The following is a 17,616-nucleotide window of genomic DNA, read 5'->3' as shown; positions in this document are numbered from 1 at the left end:
AAACCTAACGGGGGTTTTATGCAAATCGACGGGAGGGTGTTTTTGGGTGTTGACACGGTGTGCAGACGCGGCTCGAACCGAACCGCTGTTGCTTTGCTTATCTGGGCTGCCAGCGACCGTCATGGTGGGAGTCCTCCGCTCCCCCTCCTCTCCCTGGCGCTTTGTTTCCGCTCCCCCTGCTGCTCCATCACAGGGTGGAGGTGGAGGTGGCGGCTCGACGTCTTCTCCCAGATTCTCAAACCGCTTGGGTACTCCGCTTTGTGGTGGCGTTCCTGTGTTTGCACCAACCTGTGGAGCGTGAACAGCGTGCAGCCAGGGGCTTCTATCTTTGTGTTTTAAACTATAAAATTAGACATAAATTCGAGAGAACATGCAGAACAGTGTATGACACAAACCTGGGCTCTCTTATAAGCTTGTGTAGAAACAGATAGAACAGGGTAAGAATGGGTGTCATAAAAATAAAAACATTCCTTTTTTGTGCCAAATTGGTTTTTGGAGTGCTTAGTATTACAAAACCTATTTACAGCAAAAAAAAAAAATCTATAGAAAGAATATTACGCATTTTATTGAACAAAGAAAACAAACATTTTAATGTAAATTTGTCTGAGCTTAGGCTCAAAAATACATTTTAGTCCAACTCCTTGGATACCTTAATCCCTCAGACTGCAAAACAATAGAGTGCTGTGACTAACGTCATCAGCATGCGTCCACAGCAGTGTTGCCAGATGTACGATAATTATCGCATTTATACATAGTTTTAGGGTCTATACAAGAAAGGGTCTATACAGAATACGGCAAATGGTTCAAAAAGCCCAAATATATAGTAGCTTTGGCATTTCCGTGCACTGAAATAAAACCTCGTTTTTATTCCCGTGAACACCCACATATCATCAGGAAATCTGTTTGCCAATCACAATGTACACCTCATCCACCCCTACCAACCCCGCCAGGTGATAAAGCCCACAATCACTCAGCACATATGATATGTTTGATCAAAATGCTAGTTTGATATTTGTTAATTTCCTATCTGGCAACCCTGGTCCACAGGATGCATTCAGCCATGCTGGAGGACAAACAGATCAGTTAACTGATGAAGTACTTGGATCTACATTGGGGCTGGACAATATAACACAAATTTACAGTATCATTGTGTAAAGAACTGCTTGGACTGTAATAAATTATAAACCTTTATGTTTCTAGTACCACACATTTATGTTCTGTGTGGTAATAATATATTTGGTCAATCCAACAGACTCACACTAACCTTGACTCCCACATCTGAAGACGGATAAGAAAGTAAGAAAAATATGTTCACTGCAATTGATATTGGTATTGTAATATTAAACAATAAAATCACATTGCACGTTTTTATAATCATGTTTAGCTCTAATCAAAATGCATCGTTAATATAATCACATTACAGCCCTCTGAACTGTGATCAGGTTGAATCTTGAGGTGCCTAAAGATTCCCACCCTTACTTAATATTGACCTCCCTGGTAAACCTCAAGAGGTTTACCAGACATTTTGTTGCAGACTGTTTTGTTTGTCCCGTTTACCTTCATGTGCAGAACATCTCGGGCAACATTGAAGAAATTTGTTTTGGTTTAGTTTCTGTCAGACTGAAGTTTCACATGCATCCTAAAAGTCCAGATTTGGTTGAACTAATGCTGTTTATTGAAATGTTTTATAGGCACTCTAATTGCTTCTCGGTTATGTGTGAGTTGCAGCAGACTTCATGGTGTTTCATATTGCAGAAGAACATTATGTTTGTGTCTTGTGCTGCAGATCCTAGCAGTTTTGTTCTTTTATTTAGTTTGTGACACTTGAGTACATTAGCAGAAATAAAATCACAACACCACGTGAAACAGATTGAATTAGAGAGAAGCTCTTTTTTTTTAAACAACAACAAAAAAAACAGGTCATGTCCATGCACCGATTTACTTTTTGTTATTTTCCTCACTCTTTGAGGCGAGTTTTGATGACCACTTTAGGTTAATGTGTGTCAGCTATTATCTAATCAGGGTGTTTAGCCAGTCCATCTGCACTGTGAGGTTCTGGCCTCATGTTCTCTGTCCTTCTCTGACCCAAGGCATGACCACTCCCACCTATCAACCCTGTGTAATTTGAGGCCACACTTCCTGCCCCCACCCACCCACACTCCCTCTGTAACCATTCAGAGGCTGTCCTGCTGGTATCGCAGACACACTGTAGCAACAAAACCATTCCTGGAAGAGAGAGAAGAATAAAATTTCTTTGTTGTGAAAGTCTGATTCACGATCAGGTTTTCACTTTATGTTTATTCATAAGCAGCTTCACTGGTGTTCCCTGAAAGTCTCTGAGGGCAGCAAACTTACACCACCCAGAGGTGTTGTTGAGGTGGCTGCGACCTCTTGAGGTTTTGGATTGATCCTCACACACGGTGCCGCAAAGCTCAGCCAACGACAGTGAGAGGCACGCTGTTTAGTTGTTTTTATGCTTGCGCACATGTTTGTTAGATGTGTGTGTGTGTGTGTGTGCATGAGCAGAAAGGGTGAAACTGTGTGACTGATTGACCTGAATGTGGGACCAAGCAGTGAAGCGCAGAGACGGATTTAGCTCTCTCCAGGGGAATCCTTAATGCCATCTAAAGGAATTCCTCCCAGAGCCATTATTAGGATAATAAGCAGAGTGAAGGAGCACCATGTGGCTAATTAGACAGAAGGTCATTGTCCTTTTAACTCTTTACTTTCCTTACTTCCTGTTGGGTTCACTCCATCCTCTAATTATCGTATAATTAAATGAGATAAGTATTTGTTGATCTGCTGTATTTGCCTCTTTTCTTCTCCGCTGTTTTCTACTTTTTCTAGTTCTGTCATTTGTTCTGTGTCCATGTCCTTTCTGGTGTGTTGTCTATTTTCATATAGAGGCTTGTCCAGACATGGTCATGGCAGCCGCAGCAGAGAGCTTTAATAAGACCTCTCCTTCTTGCTCGCACATGCCTAGTCACCCAAAGATAAGGAATCAGGCTTTGTCTCTAAATGCTGCAACACCACACTCTGGATCTGAGACGCTAAAGAGCTTTTAACAACCACGACACATCTTGTAGTGTATTGCAGACAAAACTGATATCTAAAATTATTCCTCAATAGAATGCATATCACCTGCTTGCTGCCTTTCATGCAAAAAATTTAGACTAAATCATCTTATATTTAGAATGGTTATAGCGAGTTTGGTCAAACCTGGTAAATAATGAAATAATTGGTAGAACCCGTGAGATGTGTTAACTCCTGGAGTGTGTGTTGGGGATGACTCTCAGCTACTACCACACCAAATTTTAGCTCAATCTCTGTAATATTAGCTAAGCTATAACCATTTTTGTGTTGGCTAAGTTTAATTAGCTGTTGTGGATAACTGAAATGATCTGACTCTTCATTCTTTCGTTGTAGATGTAAATCGAATGATTACTTTCTGAAAGTTTCATTAAAACTTGTCCAGTCGTTCGTGAGATATTTTGCTAACACAACAGACAAACAAACACACACATACACACAGGCAAAAACATTATTACCTGCCGTCAAAGGCACAAAAGCGATATCTCAAAGTTATTAGCTAACTGATCCAGTTCTATTATACTATTAAGTTCCATTTGGAAATGATGCAAAAATATTTTAACAACAGCTTTGAAAATATTTGAAATACTTCTTTAGTCGAGGCATTTCATGTAGAGGCCTCCATGCTGAACGTAGGCATTATTTTAGGACTGTATGCAAACAACAAACACCGATACAAATGAAACTGCACTATGATCATGTTGTCCGCTTTTTAAAGTACTGTGCCTTTATTTTAGTAAAAACTTTCACAGTCCAGTTAAAAAAAAAACAACAAACATTACCTGTATTCTGCCTTTTTAATCACTCTGCAAAGAGCATCATCTCTGAGCTCCAGCAAAAGCCACGCAAACACTTGAAATATTTGATTTTCACCAAGCTCAACAAATGATGTCATCTTTTACACATAGCTCCTCTTTGTGATTGTTCCACTCCCTCTCTCTCTCTCTCTCTCTCTCTCTCTCTCTCTCTCTCTCTCTCACTCACTCACTCACTCACTCACTCACTCACACACACACACACACACACACACACACGCACACAAACCCACACATACACACCACTGTCCCCTCCCCTGAGTGACAGCCCGTTACCATCATTCAGTTTCATCTGTAATGTGTATCTTAACACAGATTGTTTCCCTTTAATTCATCTTTCAGTTTGGATGAGTTTAAATATCTAAATGCACCTTTATTTCTTTTGCTCTGGACTGCGTTACCAGCTGCAGCCATTGCTGAGTACCGTAACACCACCGCCTCTATTGGAGTGATTCCTTTTGTGTTTGAAGGAGCTTTAAGTGTACAGTGGTCGCCTTGTGTCCCCGCTGCTGCAGCAGCTCAGTCAGTCTGATTGATGGTTAGAAACTGCACACCATTCTTCTGTAGGTTCCTGAAGGTGTCAGAGTCATAGGTGCAGGCTTGAGACTGCAGCAGTCCTTTGCCCACTGCACACCCCCACCTGAACGGTATTCATAGAAAAATTTAAGAATTACCGGGCAAATTCAAAAAGCGTTTTTGCAAACAAACAATCTAGGCGTTTGGTTGAAATGTTTCTAATGAAATAGCTTGTTACATTTCATCTCCTTGGTGAGCTCAGCGCCTGGGGACAGAGAGGGGACAGATAACAGGAGGTGCCTGTCTTCTGGTTTAGCTGTTGAAAATGCCAGTATTAGACGTGAGGCACCTCCTAACTGATAGTTAAGCATTCAGTAAGTGCTGTTTAGTTTCTATAGCAGGTTTCTGTGATGTTTGTTTGTGTGTTTTGAAGCGAGAAGCCCATGTTGGCACGTGGTGTTGGGTCATTTCAGGTCCTCCAGTTCTCCCTGTCCTCCCCTGCACCATTGTCCCCTCAGAGAGTGCCGGACAAAGAGGGACGCCCTAGTTTGTAAGGATGGTAAACTCCCCACTCTGTATTCCCTTAGGCTCACTGCGAGCTCTGCAGGGGAATTCTGCAGCGTTTCACAACCAATTAAGACCTTCTTGAAAGTGAATGAGAAGATTTGACAGTCCGAAGGAACCTTGAATTGCTGAAGGAGCAGGGGTCCTTAGGGACCATCAAGCTGTGCCTTTGAGGACTCTCTGTGTGTGATACTGGTTGGTGAAAAAGTAAAGATACACAGAGTCAAACAAAGCAATTAAATGCTCATCATAGTATTGAGTATAACTGCAAATTTGGAGGGAGTTGCCTCAGTATTAGCAAGGCCACCTATACACTCACAACCCCTTAATCCGTTAAATAAACAATGCATGGTAGGACTATAGCTAACTGGGTCAGACATTGATCAAGCTAATTCATTCATTCATTTTAACATTTTATAACGTACATGAAAAAAATCTGCTAGTGGGAGCTGGCACTTTGGACTGCTTTGCTCATGTGTTATCTGCAAAAATAATCTGAAAATTTACAGCCAATCAGAGCAATTCCTCAGCTTCAGCCCGGTGTGAGAACAGGAAGTTCCAGGAGGTTAAACACAGGACTTTCTACTTCTGCCTGTTTAAGGATTAGATTCATTTAGACCCATTCTGATGATAATTTTTTGACTACAATTTGGTAACCAGTAAATAGATTTTAAAAATTCAAACTGTGTTTGATTTGTCTTTTGAAAGATCTATCTGATGGTATCAAAATATTTTGTGTTTGATGAGGTTATAAAGATCAGGTGGCCTTTCTAATGGTATAAAAAGGATCAGTTCAAAAATCTTCTGATTATTATGTTTTGGTCCAAAAATAAAATCCTTGACATTTTTTCATATCAAGTACATTTAAGGGGCTGCTAGAGTCACTGCTAATGGTGGTAGAAAGTTTCTTTAGTTTGTTTTGGAGGTCTTGTTAAACATCAGCTGAAGATCACACATCAAAATGAAATTAAACTACAAATATAGTTTATTCTTTCATGAATTCTGGATGTGGGCATTTAGCTGCAGAGGATAATAATTTACACAGTTTTCCTGTGTGTAGGTTTTTACATCAGTTTTTTGGACTGTAGCTACTTCAGAATACGTTCAGGTTTGTTTTTGACCATTCATAAATCAAAACTTTCAGCTCAACCTGGATATCATGGCTGTGACTTTTGTTTTTGAAATATTTACCTTTTGTTTGCAAAGTTTTCCTTTTTGGAATGAGTGAACTCTTCGAATACTTAAGAGTCCCTGACCTCTTTAAAATTCACTTCAGCATGCCTGTTTTGTTTTTAGCTTTTAGCTACTCTTTTGCTTGTTTTAGGTTGTAGCTACAGTTCTGTTGGTTTTAGCTTTTTAAGTACCTTTTTGCTAATTGTAGCTATTAGCTGGTGCATTGCTGAATTTTAGCTATTAGCTGGTGTTTTGCCAGCCTTGGAGTTTAGCTACTGTTTTGGTGGTCTCAGTTTTTAACTGCTGCTTATTTTTAACAGTCAACTATGACTTGCACTATAAAGTACAAGTCTAAAGTGTAGATAGATGATAGATGAACAGTGTTTGGTTTGCTGCCCAGCATACAACCCAATCTGCCCGATGGGTACCTCCATTTTGAAACATGTCTGAGAGACACATGAGAACCTTTTAAGAGCTGTAATGCTTAACATTAATTTGATCATTTATAAACATGCTACAAGAGGATTTCTTTTAAATTTGCACCATTTTCATATAAATCTTCACTAGTTTTAGAGGAAAAACTGAATTATCGCCTGCTGCTAAAGGCGGACAGTAATGTCTCTGTCTGTTATCAAACATCTGAATAACTACTGAACCCTTTGTAATGAAACATGGAGAAAGTAACCATTTGATGTACATTTACAACAGATTACCTTTTTGAATCACCCTGTTATAAGATGGTTGCCACAGCCAACTGAGCTTCAAAAACACAAACATGGCTTTATTTAGTCAGCTTCACAGATATTAACCTGAAGTCTGGTGTGGTAGTAGCTGAGACTGACCCTAAACACACATTCTGAGTGCTTTCAAATTGTGCAAGGTTTTTAACATTTTGCTATTCACTATTTAGAGTCAACTCTGTTTGTCCATTCATTCATTTTCTTTACCCACCTCTCCTTTCTGTGTCAACGGGAGTTGGTGTCTATCTCTAGCAGTCACTGTGTGCGAGGCAGGGGACACCCTGTACAGGTCTCCAGTCCATCATAGGGACACATAGAGACAAATAACAATTCTTGCTCTCACTCACACCTAGGGATAATCTAGAGTAGCCAATTAACCTAACATGTATGTTTTTGGAGAAAACCCACACGTTCACAGGGAAAACATGTAAATTCCACACAGAAAGGCCGAGAGATGATCCTGCGACCTTCTTGCTTTGAGGCGACAGCTCTAACAACTGTGCCACAGTGCCACTAACTTTGTTTGTCTGTTAGCAAAATATCTCATGAACCACTGGATGGATTTTATTGAAATTTTCAGGAAATAATCCCTGACTGCACATCTACAACTGATGCTCTTTTGTAGCCAGGCAAGTTCAATATGCCACAGTGAAGTGACCTTTTTTAAGACACAAAACAGGCCAAAATGAATATGAATATTGAGCTAAAATTACATGTGACTTTAGCTGAAAGTCTTTCGCAAAACATATTGCGCATGACATCTCATGATATCGCATGAGACTGAGCATAAGATTATCTTCAAGGTTTGAACAAAACGGCTACAACTCTGTCATTTTGCCACATAAGATGATCTTAGTCTAAAACTCTGGCATGAAAGGAGGCGGGTAGTTAGCATTTGTTCATGGAATGCTAAGCCTTTAATTTTACTCCTCTGACTGTAATCTCCTCCCATCACAGCAATATCTCATCTGCAGTTTAGTGTGTGTATGTGTGTGTGTGTGTGTGCAGGGCTGTCGTTGTTATAGCAAGTGAGTGGGACTAACAGAGGGGTGAGGGGAGTATGTTGTGAAAGAGAGCAGGCATACATTTGAGCATTGCTTTCCCGACGCACCAGCCGAGCTGCCTTCACCACTTCCCCTGATGTGTGCTGGAGAGCGAGACATGCGGTGAATATCAAATTTTAGAAGCTGAGAAAAGGAGGGCAGGCAGTTCTTGGAAATCTCCTTTGTTGTCTGAAAGGTTGCTGTCCCCTGATCAGTGAGCTGGTCTGTAGACCCACACACACCCAGCATCTTCCACAATATGGGTCATCAATGAGTCAGTAGAACACCTCTGTACCTATGTCACTAGGCTAGCATTGAAAGGTTAGTATTCCTTGAAGGAATGCATATCACCTTTTGATGTCAGTTTTAGACCAAAATCATATATTTGGTCAAACCTTGAAAATAATGTTGATATCATAAGATGTCACGCTCAGAGTATGTGTTGTGAATGACTCTCAGCTACTACCACATCAGACTTTAGCTCAATATCTGTAAAATTGGCTGAGTTGTAGCCATTTTTGTCTTTTCTAAGGTCTGTTGGCCGTGGTGACCTTTTGAATTGGGTTGGCAGCAAACTTTAATCAGTTTTAGACACACACAGATGTGCAAAAACATTATCTCCTGCTTTTTGCCTTTGAGCAGCAGGTGATGAGAAGAATGCATGAATAAAAGAGAATATGTTCTTGTGCTCAGCTTCACCACAGAGATCTTAACTGTTTGGATTTTAGAGTACAGTATGCTAGTGTGTGTGTGTGTACCTGTTTTTGTTACTTTTTTTGGACACTTACTGGTGTAATTACCTACCTTGTCAGGACCAGTAGAGCTTATGGGGACCAAAGCCCAGTTCTGATACTGTGGAAGGTCATTTCTGGATTAGGTTTAGGGCTAGGGGATGAATTGAGTTTAGGGTTAGGCATGTACTGGTGATGGTAAGGTTTAGAAAAAGAGTCAGAAATTAATGGAGGTCAATACAATGTCAAAATAAGGATAGAAAAATAAACTTGTGTGTGTGATTAGAACATCCCTGCATTTGTGTCAGAGTAGATGCAGGCAGCTAAAGGATTCCCCCTGTCTCTTCTTCTCTGCTCCTCTTCTTTTTCTCTTGACATACCGTTCTCCTAGGTTTTCTCTTTCTCTCATTGAATCACATCATCACTGCTGAAGGTGAAGTGGTAGCAGTGGTTCTGCTTGTGTGTGTGTGTATTTGTATCTGTAGCATTAGCAAAATATCTCATGAACCAGTGGACAGATTTGAATGAAACATTTTCAGAAAGTAATCATTAAATGTGCATCTACAACTGATTAACCTTTGGAGTCAATCCTGATCAAAATGGCTACCACAGCTAAGCAAGTTTAGCAGACACAAAAATGGCTGAAATTCAGAAAATTCTACAGAGCTGGATCTAAATTTTGGTGTGGTAGTAGCTGAGAGTCACGCCCAGCACCTACACCAAACACTACACCTTGGGCGGCGCCATCTTTGCTTAACCTCTGGCATTAACTTTTAGACCCAGCACTATTTGTCTGTTAGCAAACTACCTCATGAACTGCTGAAGAGACTTTAATGAAACTCTTAGAGAGTAATCATTGGATGTACATTTACAACTAATTACCATTTGTAGTCAAATAAAGATGACTGCCACAGCTAATTGACATTAGTCAACACAAATATGTTTATAAGTTGGTGAATTTTACAGATACTGAGTTAAAATTTGGTGTGGTAGTTGCTGATAATATCACCATGATATTCTTTAAGTGCTAACACATCAGATGAGACCTCACAATATCACATGAGAATGTGTTTTACGAGATCTGACCAAAACAGTTATAACTCTGTTTCTTCTCATCATAAAATGATCTCAGTCTAAAACTCTGGCACTAAGGTGGCAGGTGATATGGCCAATAATCTCTTTCGGGCTTCCTTCCCCTTCCTTCTCTTCTATTCCTCAGATTGTCCTTGCCTTCACAAGACAATTGCCCATGTGTGGGGGGAGGGAGTGTTTACAACTGGAGCTCCTTTGACCTTTGCCCTCACCCTGTCAGCTCCCCCAGCTCTTCCCTGCTGTCCTTTTGAACTCCATGCTCCTCATGCACATCTCTCCGTGCCCCCTCCATCTTGTCCCATGGCCCCACACACTTGCATACCTGAGCATTATATGGCCGAGGTCATTAGTGAGGACAAATTGAATGGGGACACAAGTGGACTGGACAGACCTTTTTGCAGAGGGAGGAGGCATTATCGTTAGATTTGTATCATCGTGGCTCTTTTGTACACAGATGTGATTCAAGGCCTGGCATTCTTTAAAGGAATGCATATCGCTCGCTGCCTTTCATGCCAGAGTTTCAGACTGAGATTGTCTTACGTTGAGTTGTGTTAGTGCTTTAGAGTATGTGTTGAGCATGACTGAGCTACCACCACAGCAAACTTTAGCTTAGTATCAGTATAGTTATAACTTTTTTGTGTTTTCTAAGAATGCTTATCTATGGCAGCCATCTTAAATTGGGTTGACTCCAGATAAACACACGAGACACAGGGGAAAACATTATTGCCTTTTTGCCTTTGTCAGCAGGTGATAAAAAGAAGTGCTTTGTGATTTAGCCCATAGGTTCCATCTGCAGTACCTTATTCTTATCACTAGTGTTGCTGTCCTCTGTCCCCCTCCCCCCATTTCCTCATGCTTTGCTGTAGGAGTCTTGTATTTGTGCCCCGTGTTGCCCTATGTGAGCCACGTTGATGCTCCCAATATTTATATGAACAATGCTGTAGCCAGAATAATCCACTTTCTCTCGTCTGCTTTGTCTCCAAAGTGAAGTTGAACTGAGGTTATGTGGGAATGATTGTCCTGGTTGACAGAGTTCTTCCTGTAAGCATTCAGCTTGATATTTCTGCTCCTGCAACATGGACTACTCTTTTCTTTCAGCACCACTCTGATTAAACCATGTCTAGAAGTGTTTTCATCCACATGGAAACATAGGTTTTGCTGCAGTTTAGGAACTAGCATCTGTAGCACAAAAGCATATAATCTGTCATTATTGTTATTGTCGATGCATCTGTCATGCTTGGGTTTGTAGGTTAGGCAGGAGGTGGGTCGTGACATAGTTTTCAAAAGGTTAGGTTTAGGCTGTCCACACAAGAGCACAATGGTGGCCTTTTAGGATGTTTTCACTTCAAAACTCATTTTTTGAAAAATCTAATTTAGAGGCTCCTAAAACGCAATTTTCATGTGGCTGAACCAATGAAAAACTTGTGTACAGTGAAGGTGCCTCTGTTTTCTCCCTCGTTAGTCTGTCTTCTCTTTCTGTTTCCTCCTGTCCAAACTGTAGTAAAAGCCAGTTTTTTGCCTTTCTCTGTAGCTGTTTCCATCTAAATGTTCCAATCCAGTGTGTTCTTTTCCCTTTGTTGCTAGGCAACAGTGGGTAGCAAAGTAGAAACACAAAAACCCTCGGACTGATTTTGTTCTGTTTGCAGAGATCATTTTCATAGGAGCGCATTTAATTCATTGTTCTGTTGGTTGGTGAATAAAGCAAACCTCAGCTCAGGTTGTTGTTGTTAATGACAACCTGAGTTGTTATGAATGACAATCTGTCTCAGTCCGTCTGTCAATAAAATATCTCTTGAACCACAGGACAGATTAAAAAAAACTTTAGGAAATATCAATAGGATGGACCTCTACAATTGAGTAGGTCGAGTACTAATCACGACAAAGTCACCTGTGACCTGCCGGTAACCCACGTGACTCTATATAGTCACATGATGACCGGCACTCAATCCCTGAACCTTCTCGCGAGACGCAAGGATTCTGAGGAACCAAGCACTCTGGCGGTCATCTGGGATTCATAGAACCGTAGTTACAACTGTAACTTTCGTTCTATTTCATCCCTACTGACCGGCAGTGGTGGTGCTTCAAGCACTGGATGACGTATAACGACAAGGTCACGTGGAAACTGCAACACCCAAGGAACACCCACTGCCCACCTACCTCAGTGGGATGTAGCTGTATGCTGCTCCAAGATCCCTTGGAGTGGATGAGCTAATGACCTAAGCTGTTCAACCACATCTGGAGTGGCCGCAATGACAGCAGCCCCAAGGCCACCACGCTGGATGCAGCTGTGAGCTTGCCCACGAGGTGAAGATAATGTACAAGACGCAGCACCCTGCCGCGTCTGAATTCTGGGAGCACGCTCAATATACTGTCGACCCGCTGGGGCGACGGACAAGCAGTCATCAAGACAGAATTCATGGCACTGCCCAGGAAAATAATCTCCTGTGAGGCTGCTTTTCTCTATGTTCACCCGGAAGCCCAGGCGCCCCACATGGTCGAGCACCAACTGAGTGTCTCGACGTGCTTGGTCGCGTGGCGCTGCACAAATGAGCCAGTCGTCCAGATATGGGAGGATCCTCAAGCCCTGCGCCTGCGGGGGAGAGAGGGCCGCTGCGACACATTGGGTAAACACCCTGGGGGACAGCGACAGGCCGAACGGAAGGACCCTGAACTGGAAATGCTTCCCTTGGAACGCAAAGCGAAGAAACCGCCAATGGGGCGGAGCAATTGGAACATGAAAAAAAGCATCCTTGAGGTCTATGGAAGGGAACCAGTCGTTTCGGGAGATTGCCTGCAACACTTCCCTTGTAGTCAGCATATGAAAGGGAATGACCTTCAAGTATACATTCAGACCCCTGAGGTCCAAGACTGGACGTAGACCCCCAGTCTTTTTTGGAACAAGAAAATACTTTAAATAAAAGCCCTCTGGGTCCAACAGGGGGTCCACAGGCACTATCGCTCCCTTGGCCAGCAAGGTGCAGATTTCCTGGTTCAGTGCCTGTGCCTTTGCTGGGTCGTGGATGACAGTCATTCTGACCCGGCCGGGGACCGGTGGCCGGCGGCGGAAATGAAGGCGGTACCCCCAGGACAGAGTGGAGAACACCCACAAGTCCGGGGTGTGGGCAGACCAGCTGCCGAGCTGTGCTGGGGTAAAATAACCGACTGCCGGCCTCAAGACGTCATCTACGATGGCGACCTGACCGTGCAGCCCGGAAGGGGTGAGAGGGGAGAGCCCCCGCTTGGCCTCGAGCCCGGTCTCCCCGCCCTGGAGCAGGTCTTGGGACAGATCTCTGACCCGGAACCTGCGGCTCAACAAATGAAACGAACGGCAGCGGGGACCTCCGCAAGGAGCCCGCAGACGCCCAAGTGCCAACTAGTTGGCGATCATGTCTGTGAAGCCCTGCCAGCTGCTGTCTTGTATGAGACGCCTGAGCTGTACGGTCCAAGGCATCCAGCGCAGCAGAGCCAAAAAGTTCTCCCGGGATCACCGGAAGGGTCCGGAGTGTTCTCCTACAAGGCTCAGTGAGGGGCGACTGCGCCAGCCAGACCTGGCGGCGAGCATGAACCAGAGTAGACAGTGTGCGTCCCAGCTCTCTCGTCATAAGAGCAAAGGCCTGCAGAGACGCATCGACCAGGCCTTGGGTGGAATGGTCCAGTGAAACAGACTCCAGAGAGGAGGACAGGGCCAGCATGAGATGAGAGAGGGAGTTCCCAATCCTGCCCATGCAAGCGCCAGAGTCATAGACCTTACAGAGAAGGTCATCAGTAATACGGCACTGGGGCCGCAAACAACGGGCATTAGGCCGCAAGACCTCCTCCGGTGGGACAATAAGCGAGGCAATGCCTGGCTCGACAGCTGGCATCTGCCCCAAGCCAACCTTAAGCGCCTCCTGCATGGCTGCCAGGGCCCTGCCATCTGATGTCAGTCGTGACAACGCCTTGGTGTCCGACCAACAGGCATGCAGTTCCCGTATGTATTCCTCCGAAGGCGGAACAACAAAAGCAGTCTCCGATCTCCCGCGTCTAAAGAACGCGCTAGAAGCTGCAGGCTGGACTGGAGGAACATCCAGCTGTAGACGGGCAAGAGCTGTCCGGGTTGCGACTGTAACAGACTCCCCCACGTCCTCCTGGGAGGCACTGGAGTCAGACCTAGAGGCCCTGGAGCTCAGCTCCGGAAGGTCCTCACAGAATTGGGTACCAGAGGCTGCCACCGAAATAGCATCATCATCATTGCCTGATGCTCCCTCCTGCTCAGAGGGTGGAGCCGCCCCACGACCATCCTCAGACCGGAGGAGGGCCTTCATGTGGGCGAGCTCTGAAGTGAGGTGATCCACCTTTGTGGACAACCTGCTAGTGTTGGTGTGTTTAGCTTACTTAGCTGACACCGAAGGTGCCGCCGCAGCAGGCCGCTTCTGGCACGTAGCCTGTGCAGGTGGCAAGGGACTATGCTGCGCCACACTTAACCAATCGGTAGGCTGCTCCAGCGCAGCTAACCGATCCAGTCGAACCGACTGGGGCATGACTGTACAATTCGGGCAAGCATTGTCCGACAGCGCTTCTCTGAGGTGTTCCGCTCCAAGACAGGAGGGACACAAATCATGCCTGTCGTCTGGCTGGAGCGGAGCCATACAAGACGAGCAACATAAATTACCCAGCATCATACTGCTGATCACAGCCAAAAGGGATGGCAAAGACGAACTCAGCGCGAGCAGAAACGCTACCGGTGAGTCAGGTATTTACTTCAACAAACCAAAAATGAACTCCACGCGGGCAGAAAACGCTACCGGTGAGTCCTAACTTAAAGCGAACAGTAAACTACTGTCGTAGGAGAGAAAACACAAAACTTACCAGTCGTCGCAGCAACAGCCACTGATTCGGTAAGCAGAACTCGTTCGTGCAGCCCCTGGAGGGCGAGACTCACCCCCAGCTCCGACCACGTATGGTCACGAGGCTACTAGCGACGAACGAGAAGTATTGGAAAATACGGAGGTACAACACACCTGCTCGCGAGAAGAACAAAAGGGATTGAGTGCCGGTCATCATGTGACTATATAGAGTCACGTGGGTCACCGGCAGGTCACAGGTGACTTTGTCGTGATTAGTACTCGACCTGCGCATGCGCAAGAATGATCATTCAGTGCTTGAAGCACCACCTCTGGCGGTCAGTAGGGATGAAATAGAACGAATTTTGCTGGGCAAATAATTGTCTTAGAAATTATTGCGATAAACAATAATATTGTTTGGAGGCCGTTTTAAATTAATGTAATGATAACATATTAGTGCAAGTACATCCTCTCAAAGATTAATAAACTTTAATTTCAAAAGAACATTTAACACTGGAACTGGAACAGAAAATAAACAAAACAAACGAAAAAATAAAATAAAATAAAACGGGCTCTCGGCCTCCATTAACAAAGAATGCACTTGAATAAAAACTAAATACAAAAAAAAAGGAAATAAAACCTGCATTCAACCAAAACAGTACAGATTATGAAGTCTGTAAATTAAACTGCCCTTCAAAAAATAATAATCATGAGTTTTATATAGAGAAGACGGACAAAACTGCCAGTTTTATAAACAAAAAGTGCAAACTAACAAAAGCACAAATGGGACATACCAGCTCACAAAGGTTCAGCGGTTCGCCTCAGTCATTTGGTTTGAATCCGAAGTTCTCCCACACCGCTGCTGTTACTTCAAGCTTTAAACCAATTCCATTTCTTTTTTCTCCCCCAGTATCAAACAGCGTTTCTTTAGCTTGCTGACACACACTTGCTTGAGACAGAGAGACGAAGAAACAATAACGTTTATAAATAAAAATTACAGACCTCATTTTAATTTATTAATTTATTGATTATTAATTGATTTATCGTTTATCACGACAGGCCTCGAAACAACCTAATTCTAGATGGTTGCCACAGACAACTAACCATTAAAAACACTAAATGGCTGTAATTCATTAAATTTTACACACATTGTACCCACATTTGCTGTAGTTGTAGCTGGGAGTCATTCACAACACATAGTCCATGTTCTACTCATTGTGTGAGATCTTTACTTAAAATTTTAGCATTCATCATTGATCTTAATCCTGTTTATTTGTTGGCTAAATATCTCATGAATCACTGGATGGATTTTAACAAAACTCTCAGGAAATAATCATTGGATCTACAACTACAACTGCTTAACATTTGGAGCCATTCCAATTCAAGATGGCCACCGCAGTGAATCAACATTGGCTAACACAAAATGGATATAACTCAGTCAGTTTCACTGACTGAGTTTCACAGTTTCACATTGTGACATCTTAGCATATCATTTGGGATTGTGCCTAACATTACTTTCAAGGTTTGACCAAAACAGCTACAACTCTGTTATTTCTCATCATAAGATAATCCTAATCTAAAACTTTAGCATGAAAGACGGCAGGTGATATGCATTCCTTTCATTTTCATTTGTCCTGATTCTATATTTGGTATAAATAGAAAATGTGAAAAACATTACAAACAATAAAAGGGATTGTCTTCTTTTGTTGTGGTGATGTTTATATTTCTTTTAGGTTAGAGATTGTGGGGTTTGCTGCTGAGGGTTTTGTATTGTTACAGTTAAGTTTTGATTACACTGTCAGTGAAAAAAGCAGTTGTTTTGCCTTCCCTCACCTCCCATTCTGTCTTACCCGTGTCCCTCGAGTTGTCCATTTTCCCCAACAATCCTTTCCAAGTGTCTGGAGCCTGCTGCCTCCATCTGCCTCCTTCTCTCCAGAGCCAGGCAGATATACAAGAGCAGAAATAAACTGCAGAAGGACCGACCTGCACAGTCACTGCAGCATGTCCCTGTAGCTAAGCTCAGATTCCCTGTTCATATCTATAAAGACTGATGGATCCCTGCCCTGTCTGCTAAGTGACAATCAGCTTTAATTCACTTTCCAACTGACCATCTGGTCAGCCTCAACCTGTCTGCTCAGACTGCCTCTGCTGCTCCATCTGTCTCCTCAGCCAGGGAGATGGCCACGGATATCTGGCATGAAGGTATGGACACCTGTCCTCAACAGGCAGAAACATGGTGGTTACAAAGTGATTATGGGAAACCAGTTACTGTTTCCTGTCATGGACTGTGATGTCGTTTCCCTTCAGTATCTCTTCTCAGGAGTCAGGTCCTGAAAGTCTCTGGTTTAGACACCTCCTGGCAGCTTTTGCCACTGTTGTAGAAAGGAGTTTGGCAGATACTTTGTTTAGTGCAGGGCTATTCAACGGGCAGTTTGAAAATTTGTTTGGCCTCCACAAAGCTGGAAGAATCCCAAACCAAATGAACATTATTCTGCGGGTAAAACATTATTCAGTCTCATAGTCAGATTTATTTCCTGCATTACGTCATACAGATGTGAAATATATTGGAGAGGGTGTGTTACTTGTTTTTCACTCTATTTTACCAGTTACCTTTGGTCACTCTCCATGTAAAGGTATTGCAATATACCAGTACAGATGACAACATAAATATAAAAAAACATTCTTATTTTGGTTATTAAAACCATACACTGTTTCTGAAGTAGTGGTTGAGCATCATGTCTGCTCTCCCTCCACAGCCAGAGTTGCAAAGGCTTGACTCCCACCAAACTCACACTATGCAGGTTTGCGTAATTACAAAGCAGGAAGCATAAAGTTCTTATGTGCTTTCATTCATCCTCTGACTGCTCATCTGTGTACTTCATCCCTCCCGTCCTCTGCAGCAGTTCATTTAAGGAGCAGATGATGGGAGTGAAGCCATTAGAAAAGCTATGATTTAATGGTTGTCACCCTCCTCTCTTCACTCCCCTTCCTCTCATTGTGGTCCTAATGCACTCTTTTTCAGTGCACAC

The 17,616-nt window shown here is 43.2% G+C and overlaps 1 protein-coding gene across 1 annotated transcript in view; it reads left to right on the top strand.

The window, feature by feature from the left end:
• rev3l (REV3 like, DNA directed polymerase zeta catalytic subunit) overlaps positions 1-17,616 on the top strand; it is a gene marked incomplete in the record, with an annotated part of 81,318 nt that overhangs the window by 762 nt on the left and 62,940 nt on the right.

This window comes from Kryptolebias marmoratus, linkage group LG19 (genome assembly GCF_001649575.2).
Source record: "Kryptolebias marmoratus isolate JLee-2015 linkage group LG19, ASM164957v2, whole genome shotgun sequence".
Taxonomy (NCBI): domain Eukaryota; kingdom Metazoa; phylum Chordata; class Actinopteri; order Cyprinodontiformes; family Rivulidae; genus Kryptolebias; species Kryptolebias marmoratus.
This window is presented reverse-complemented; position numbering and strand designations above follow the sequence as displayed.